Raw genomic sequence first — 9,070 nt, 5'->3', positions numbered from 1 at the left:
CTTCTTATATATATAATAAAATTAATTAGCCCTCTTATATATATAATAAAATTAATTATTTTCTCTCTATCTTTAGCCTTTTGAGTTTCTTTTTAATGGATATGTTTTTTCAAAGGCTAACAACAAAATAACTCCCCCCAAAAATAAGAATGTCCTTCAATGAAAATCCAACTTTAAAACTATTATCAATCCCTGCCTTGGAGTAGAAAAGCTGCATAAAGAAAACATTCATTCAGTTATGTTAGATTATTTCGGTATAGTCACGTTGACAACGTACATGCTTAAATGTCCCTTTATTCTTTCATCGGAAATGTTGCTTTGGCGCTTTACTCTTTCATCTTTGGGGACGTCACAAGCGCCAATCACCAGACCTGCCCTTAGCAGCCCCCAGTGCCAGACATATTACAATATTGCATTCTACTGAAATGATGATCTCGTCTCCATTTACCCACAAATGTAATTATCCATCCATCCATCCATTTTCTGAGCCGCTTCTCCTCACGCGGGTTGCGGGCGTGCTGGAGCCTATCCCAGCTATCATCGGGCAGGAGGCGGGGTACAGCCTGAACTGGTTGCCAGTCAATCGCAGGGCACATATAAACAAACAACCATTCACACTCACATTCATACCTACGGGCAATTTAGAGTTGTCAATTAACCTACCATGCAAGTTTTTTGGGATGTGGGAGGAAACCGGAGTGCCCGGAGAAAACCCACGCAGGCACGGGGAGAACATGCAAACTCCACACAGAACCCCGCTCCTCAGAACTGTGAGGCAGACGCTCTAGCCAGTCGTCCACCGTGCCGCCCAAATGTAATTAGTCAGTGTAAAATATGGGCCAGTTTAGGTGAACACAATGCTATAATTCTGCTTTTAGTCCTTTGAGTCATTCAATATAAGGGTCATTTATTTAATCAACTGCAGAGAGTACCAGACATACATAAATTTAGGCATAGCTCCTTCTTCACCACAACAGACTGATACAAAGTCGGCATCACTGCAGACTCATGCCAGCCGCTTCACACTCGGCTGGGATGAGTCTGCAGATCACGGCTTGATGAAGCCAACAGAACCACATCATCTGCAAAAAGCAGAGATGTAATACTGAGGCCACCAGACTGGACCCCCTCTACGCCTTGGCTGCGCCTTGTAATTCTGTCCATAAAAGTTATGAACAGAATCGTTGACAAAGGGCAGCCTTGGCGGAGTCCAACCCTCACCGGAAACGAGTCCGACAATGCGTACCAAACTCTGACACCGGTCGTACGGGTACCGAACAGCCCGTATCAGGGGGTTCGGTACCCCATACTCCCGAAGCACCCCCCACAGGACTCCCGAGGGACACAGTCAAACGCCTTCTCCAAGTCCACAAAACACATGTAGACTTGTTGGGCGAACTCCCATGCACTCTCGAGGACCCTGCCGAGGGTGAAGAGCTGGTCCACTGTTTCACAGCCAGGATGAAAACCACACTGCTCCTCCTGAATCTGAAATTCGACTTCCCGACGGACCCTCCCCTCCAGCACCCCTGAATAGACCTTACCAGGGAGGCTGAGGAGTGTGATCCCCCTGTAGTTGGAACACGCCCTGTTTAAACAAGGCAAAGGTAATTACAGCCACCTTGTTGCACCATCTGTTATTTTTTTCCTTTCATGGACAGGGGGTGTCCATTGAAGGTGTACATTTATTATTTTTTTATGTATTGTTAGTGAGTGGTGGCTAACATTTAAGAAAATATGAAGATTAATGAATGTCACTATCATTGGAGCACTCAAGTGATGTGTTTCGTGGGTGACAATATGGAAGCCCCTGATGACCTGAATGGGATGTCTCGTCTTTTGTTTTGTCCTGCAGTGAGTTGGAAACATATTTACACTCATCTGCATCTACACGAACAAGCACATAAACGAGACTTTTGTTTCGCTAGTTTGTATGTTGTCATCCATTCCAGACTCTGTGGGCCTTTAAAGGAAACATTTGTGTGCATTCCCCCTCCCCACAATTAAAAATTCTTCACAGGTGTTTTAAAAACCTGTTTTATTCATTAAGAATTATAGTGTATTAAACACACCCTGTATCTAGTCTTGGTGAAATTAGCCCCTGTTGGGCCATAGGCAACTTGTTACCATGACGACCATAGACAGAGACTATTAATTACAACTTGAGTGGCTTCTACATGTGGAAGCAAAGCCCAGAGAACAAAAGGGGAAAAGGAAAAAAAAAAGCAAGCACCCGTAAAGACAATGAAAGTATTTTTTTACTTGTGGAAGCAGCACTTCATACACCACACTTTGGACGCATCACCAGACACAAATACCCTTCACCTTTATCATTGCATTGCAACAAAATTCAATGCAGCTGTGCTTACCTTTGGGCTTTGACATGATAGCACTCGCTTTGCACCTGTGGGGATGTGAGTGTTTCTACATCACTGTACCTGTGCGTATTAGTGTTTCAGACACTGCAGTGGCTTGAAAGTGGCTCTGAATCTTCACCCAACCTTGCTGATCATGTCATGTGCTGAGATTTTTATGTAAATTAGCTCGTCTGTTCTGTAACAGTGGGAGTGAAGAAACACACAGATAACAAAAGATTCACTTGGTTGATTACTTTCAAACTTGATGGCTGGCTAGGGACTCCAGAAACTTGAATATTTGAATACCAGCTATTAAAAAGTAAATTTACTATGACAGTCGATGTGCTGCTTGTATTTAGGGAGTACGTGGTTGAGTTTAGCTTTGTTAAAGTCGCCGAGAATAATGAGGGGTGAGTTTTTTTTCAATTTCGTTGACTTGTTCGGCGAGCGTTAGCAATGCGGTGTTCGTGTTAGCTTGAGGCGGAATATAGACTCCAGCCAGTATGACTGATGCAAACTCACGTGGCGAGTAGAATGGTTTACAGTTCAAGAACAGCGACTCCAAATGCGGCCTGCAGTGTGTGCTGAGCTCCTTGACGTCCGTACACCATTTTTCGTTGCTATAGAGGCATATCCCGCCACCCTTTGTTTTCCCCGATGATTCCATGTCGCAGTCCGCTCGATGAATGTGGAAGCCGGGAAGCATGACGGCGCCATCGGGTACAGCGTCACAAAGCCAGGTCTCCGTGAAGCACATGGCCGCGGAACGTCCGAAGTCTTTACTGGTCTTTAACAGAAGATGAAGCTCGTCCATTTTGTTGGGTAGGGAGCGTACATTCGCGAGGTGGATCGACGGGAACGCCAATCTGTGTCCTCTCTTGCGGAGTTTCACCTGAACGCAGGCTTGCTTCCCTCTGTGGCGCCGCTTCTGTCTCCATGCGCCGAAAACCGCGGACGCCGCTTCGGTGAGTAACTCGGGGAAAAAACTGAGCGGATTTGCGAAAGTTGGTGACAGAAGGTCCGGAGTAGCCTCCTTGATGGTTAGCAGGTCCCCCCTTGTGTAAGTGAGTCGTGTAAGGTCTCCAAAAACGGACGAAAAACACAAAAACAAAAACAATACGAGAGAGCGCGCTACCGAGGCGACCACACTGGTAGGCACCATCTTGGTAATTGAGATTGTTGTCCCATCTCTGTCGGGCCAATTATACATTTTTCGTGCGTTCACTGTATTCGTCTCACCACTCTGCACAATTTGCTTATCTGTTGTTGACCAATACTGGCCACTCATGTGCTTGAGAAGTATCTGCACCATTTGCACAATTGACACTGTTCCAGATTATCGCACTACGAGTCACTTTATACTGCTTAAATTTCTTGAAGTCTCTGCGCGTTTTGCACGATTGTCACTGTACCAGATTATTGCTCGATCAGTCATTTCAAATTGATCTAAATTGCTAGAGGACTCTGCATCATTTGCACAATTGTCAAAAAAAATAAAAAATAAAAAATTTTACATCGACATGACCACATTGCGGCGGCACGGTGGCCGACTGGTTAGAGCGTCAGCCTCACAGTTCTGAGGACCCGGGTTCAATCCCCAGCCCCGCTTGTGTGGAGTTTGCATGTTCTCCCCGTGCCTGCGTGGGTTTTCTCCGGGCACTCCGGTTTCCTCCCACATCCCAAAAACATGCATTAATTGGCGACTCTAAATTGCCCGTAGGCATGACTGTGAGTGCGAATGGTTGTTTGTTTCTATGTGCCCTGCGATTGGCTGGCAACCAGTTCAGGGTGTACCCCGCCTCCTGCCCGATGACAGCTGGGATAGGCTCCAGCACGCCCGCGACTCTAGTGAGGAGAAGCGGCTCAGAAAATGGATGGATGGAAATCCCCTTTAAAACACTGACAGAAGGGCTGCAATGAGTCTACTTCACTACATTGTGCTTAGAACTACCCTTCTCCTGCTTATCATGGCACACAGTCACAAGGTTCTCGGACTTGGAGTGAAATATCAGGCTGCAAGACAATATACAACAGCCCGTCCGACCCCCAACTCGTCTAAGGCACCCCTAACACAACATGCTGCATGACTGCATCTCCCAACAATGAGACCACACAAAAAGCACCAGCTCAGCAGAACTGGATGTCCATTTCTCAGGCGTTTAGGCATGCAATTATGTCCCCTCCCGCCTTCCCAACTCATAATCAGGATCGGAAGGGAGTGTTGGGGGGAACACAACGTGGTGTCTGTCGTGGCTCACTTCCTGCTGGAGACGAGGGCATATTGCTGTCTTGTTGTGTGTGAAGGGAGATTAAAGTGGGTGAATGAGGTGCTTGTGTGTGAGGTGTATGCAGATTATTATTAAACGTTTTTGATGCACCTACAGTTGTGTTACATTTAATAAACTCCATAGAGTACAGCTTCAAAAATATATATTTTCACAGAAATAAAATTAGGGTGGTACAGTGGTTCGTGGTTTGCATGTCTGCCTCACAGTTCTGAGGTTGTGGGTTTAAATCTGAGCTCTGGCCTTTCTGTGTGGTATTTGCATGTTCTCCCTGTGCTTGCCTGCGTATTCTCCCGGTATTCTGTGTTCTTCATTCCAAAACCATGTATGTTAGGTTTTTCTGAAGACTCTAAAATCTCCAAAAGTGTGAATGTGCTGTTTGTTTCCATGTGTCCTGCAATTGACAGGCAACCAGTCCACGGTGTACCCCACCCCAAAGTCAGCTGGGTTATAGAAAATGGATGAGTGCTATTTCAAAGTGGAGGCACAGTAGCTTGTACCTGTACCTATTTTTGTACCAAAAATAGGACTATATTCTTAATAAAATATATACGCCTTTTGTTCTCTAGAATAAATGGACTTTATTCCTGTAATATAATATATTGTTCTTGATAAATTTATTATGAGCTATGCCACAATTGTATCAGAGCTTTTAATTGGCCCAAAGCCCAAAGAGTGAAGAGTAATGGGTTTATTATATTTTATTGGCGTGTCCGTCCCCAGATGCACTTGTTAAAATGATACAACATAATAAGTTATTGAAAATTATTTTGCATACCCCCAAATTATGCCTCAGGGAGCCCAGTTTGAGAACCACTGCTCTCTACAACGAGGTCGACAATATGCACATGGATATTTTTTAACCACTTATATGCTTGATGCTCTTCATATGTGCCTTTGCGTGTGCAGATGTGTATTTTTACGGGGTGGTATCCAGCGGGGAGGTGTCCCGCTGAGGACTAGGTCATGCATCCATGCGTGTAGCACACACACATTCACCATATGGAGTCTGGAGGAGGGGAGGGAAGGGGGGCAAGGGGGTTTGCTCGCAGGACCAGGCCAAGCCACGCTTATGGACCATTTAGCACACATTTCGCTCCCCTTCACTGCACTGTACAACACTTTATTTTACACAGCAGTCCGAGTTGGAACACTTTACAGTGCACGGTTGTCAGGATACACTGACTTTTGACTGTTTTTATGCAATTTTTAGTTACACTGGTTTAGTACTTAACCTGTGGCCCTTTTTTATAAATTCATCATGATTCACACAATGTGTGCTATTTAGGCAAAATATCTGGTTGAACCCTATTTAAATAATAATAATCATCATCATCACCATAGGCGGCACGGCACGGTAGACGTCTGGTTAGCACATCTGCCTCACAGTTCTGAGGACTGAGGTTCAAATCCAGGCCCCGCCTCTGTGGAGTTTGCATGTTCTCCCCGTACCTGCGTGGGTTTTCTCCGGGTACTCCGGTTTCCTCCCACATCCCAAAAACATGCATGGTAGGTTGATTGAAGACTCTAAATTGCCCTTAGGTGTGAATGAGAGTGCGAATGGTTGTGTGTTTATATGTGCCCTGCGATTGGCTGACGACCAGTTCAGGGTGTACCGTAGTCCGTTGATAGCTGGGATAGGCCCCAGCACACCCGTGACCTTAGTGAGGATAAGCAGTACAGAAAATAGATGGATGGATGGATATTTTTCCCACTTAGTATCATTTTTAGTATACATATATTTTTTGGTTTGATGCAAATTCTTCTTGGCCCATAAGGTGGTCAAGCCATCTCTATAATTAATTTAGAGCTTATAACCAAAAGAAAGTTCATTAAAAGAGCATTAAATTTCCACAAATATATACAAAAAGATATAATTAAATAAATAATTTATTTGTAAATTAATGCGGATAAACGGTACACAAAATGAATGGATGGGTATATTAATTTTTTTGTTTTTGGTTATGTGTTACTATATGTTCATTTTAGTTTTGTTTTAGTATATAAATTTCATTTTGACATAAAAAAATGCCTAGATCAGACTACAGGATTTCAGCCCCGATATTGGCCCGATTAACAATCGCAGCCAATTTACCAAATCAGGCCCAACATACTTTGTCGGGAACAGCAAAACTTCTTGTAGTGTGACATTATCCACGACCAACGATTTGCCCCATGATAGCCCTACGACACCAAAATTTAAAGTCAAACGTTTTTTGGTATATCTTCCTTGTAGTGTCACATATCAATGACAACCCTTCGACAGTGCACCCTGACGTCGACCAATGGGATTGGGTATTGTGACCTGCGCATCACCTCCCGTACTTGCTGTTGTCAACATACTAGCACGCCGTTGTCAACATTTAGTCACGTGCACAAACCAATGTTTACCAAAGCTTTAGAGCATGATTCGACAGAACGCCGGCATGTTTACTTACAACCGTTAGTGCTAGCACTAGCTTGCTAGGCTACATAAACTATTGTTGCCCGCTTACGAGCCGTATCGTATTAAACGTGTGTGAACATACCTCAAGCAATCCTTGAATGAACGTCCTCTCACACATACGCACACAATACATTGGCACGCCGCATTGTTGTTGTCGTCGCCATGGTAATGAGTGCATACGGTCGCATTGACTGGTGACAGGTTTTGTGGTTCCGCCTCTCCGACAGTGTTTGATTTGACAAGATAAAGCTCAGTAATCTTAAAAGACGGGATGCGGTGGTATCGGAATACATGTCGTGTAGTGTTGACTGCCTGGGATACGGCAAGATTTTATGGCAGTAGTCTGACATAGTGCAATCGGGAAAGACCAAATTTGTCTTATAGTCTGATCCAGGCATTCGAGCTTGAAACTGGACGTTTATCAAGCCAACATTAAATACACACAATTCAAAAAGAAAGAAAATACGATCAAATCAAATACAATAAAATTCAACCTGAAATTGTTACAAATTTAACATGATATTTGTGTGTTTCACTAACAAATCAAAATCACACAGAATTGACGAGAAAATATTACACTCAATGCTTCATTTTCACTGTTGTAAACTGCATGTGGTGTTAATACAGTGTGCCCTCTGCTCCCATCATGTGACACCACCTACATCCTCATCCTTTGTCTTGATTCACTTCTTCACGTGCTCACACCAGCACTAGCTGGCTCATACGCTTTATGTCCTTATCGCTCATCCGAGAAATCCTAGTCAGGGAATCAATCAATTTTAGAATTGAATCATCACTATCATTAACTTCAATAAACAGGAAAGAAAAAGTACATGATCTGCAGGATCTGTTGGGGCATTATTCTTAGTTACACCCTATTGTACAACAGCGAGTACGGTAAATGTGAACAATAAACTAGCAACAGTTTTATCAGAACTGGACAATATATTGTGGTGAGTGGCCCTATCTGACTGCAAACACAATTGAAGGCACAGTTATGCAAAGCACAAGTAATCTCACTAAGCATCTCACACAGAGGAGCGTGTGGAAGCCTGTCCCATGATGGGTCGTGACTGTGTCCAGTGTTTTTCACTTTGGGGTATTAATTAAGTAATAATCAAAAGGAAACCTAAGAAAAACACATGAAAGGTCATGAAAGTTCATTCAGATTTAGCAATTTGAGAATGCACCCTAATTGTTGAAAAGTATTGATGTTGGCGTTAGTATCAGCGAATATATCAGATCAAAACCAGATCTTACAGTATCGCACAACAATGCAGCCCTATGGGGTGCACAAGCCACTGCAAACTGTTGGCCAGTCCCAAGCCCGGATAAGTGCAGAGGGCTGTGTCAGGAAGGGCAACCGTCTTAAAACTTTGCCCAACAAATATGAGCCTTCATCCAAAGAATTCCATACCGGATTGGTCGTGGCCCGGGTTAACAACGTCCGCCACCGGCACCGTTAATCTACAGGGCGCCGGTGGAAATTCATCTACCGTGAGTCGAAGACAAAGGAGAGGGTGGTGTCCAGGTTGGACACTAAAGAAGGAGAAAAAGATCTATACAGGTTGGCCAGACAGAGGGATAGAGATGGGAAGGATGTACAGCAGGTTAGGGTGATTAAGGAAAGAGATGGAAATGTGTTGACTGGTGCCAGCAGTGTGCGGGATAGATGGAAGGAATACTTTGAGGAGTTGCTGAATAAGGAAATGAGAGCGAAGGAAGGGTAGAGGAGGCAAGTGTGGTGGACCAGGAAGTAGCAATGATGAGTCAGGGGGAAGTTAGAAAGGCATTAAAGAGGATGAAAGCTGGAAAGATAGGTGGTTCTGATGACATACTTGTGGAGGTATGGAAGCATATAGGAGAGGGGGCTGTGGAGTTTTTGACCCGCTTGTTCCACAGAACTCTCGACGTCGATGGTGTGGACACGTCCGTAGAGTATATTGGTAGAAGGATGATGAGGATGGAGCTGCCAGGCAAGA

The sequence above is a fragment of the Phycodurus eques genome, chromosome 3 (genome assembly GCF_024500275.1).
Source record: "Phycodurus eques isolate BA_2022a chromosome 3, UOR_Pequ_1.1, whole genome shotgun sequence".
Classification (NCBI taxonomy): Eukaryota; Metazoa; Chordata; class Actinopteri; order Syngnathiformes; family Syngnathidae; genus Phycodurus; species Phycodurus eques.
The sequence above is the reverse complement of the archived record's forward strand: the minus strand, read 5'-3'. Positions refer to the sequence as shown.